This window comes from Brassica oleracea, chromosome C3, assembly GCF_000695525.1.
Source record: "Brassica oleracea var. oleracea cultivar TO1000 chromosome C3, BOL, whole genome shotgun sequence".
Lineage (NCBI taxonomy): Eukaryota > Viridiplantae > Streptophyta > Magnoliopsida > Brassicales > Brassicaceae > Brassica > Brassica oleracea.
Window position 1 is genome coordinate 48,881,642 of NC_027750.1, and position 363 is coordinate 48,882,004.

Below are 363 nucleotides of genomic sequence, written 5' to 3' on the forward strand. Positions count from 1 at the left end.
TATGAATGCATGCAAAGATCAGATTGGATCAAATGGAAAGAAGCTATAAACGTGGAGTTAGAATCATTAAAGAAAATAGGCGTTTTTGGCCCTATAACCGTGACACCTAGAGATGTCAAACCAGTGGGATACAAATGGGTCTTTGTGAGAAAGAGAAATGAGAAAGGAGAAGTAGTGAGATACAAAGCACGGCTCGTAGCACAAGGATTCTCACAGAGACCAGGAATAGATTATGAGGAAACTTATTCCCCTGTGGTGGACGCAACTACATTACGATACTTGATCAGTCTGGCAGTGAAAGAGAAACTTGATCTGTGCCTAATGGATGTAGTAACTGCGTATCTGTACGGTCCACTGGATAAT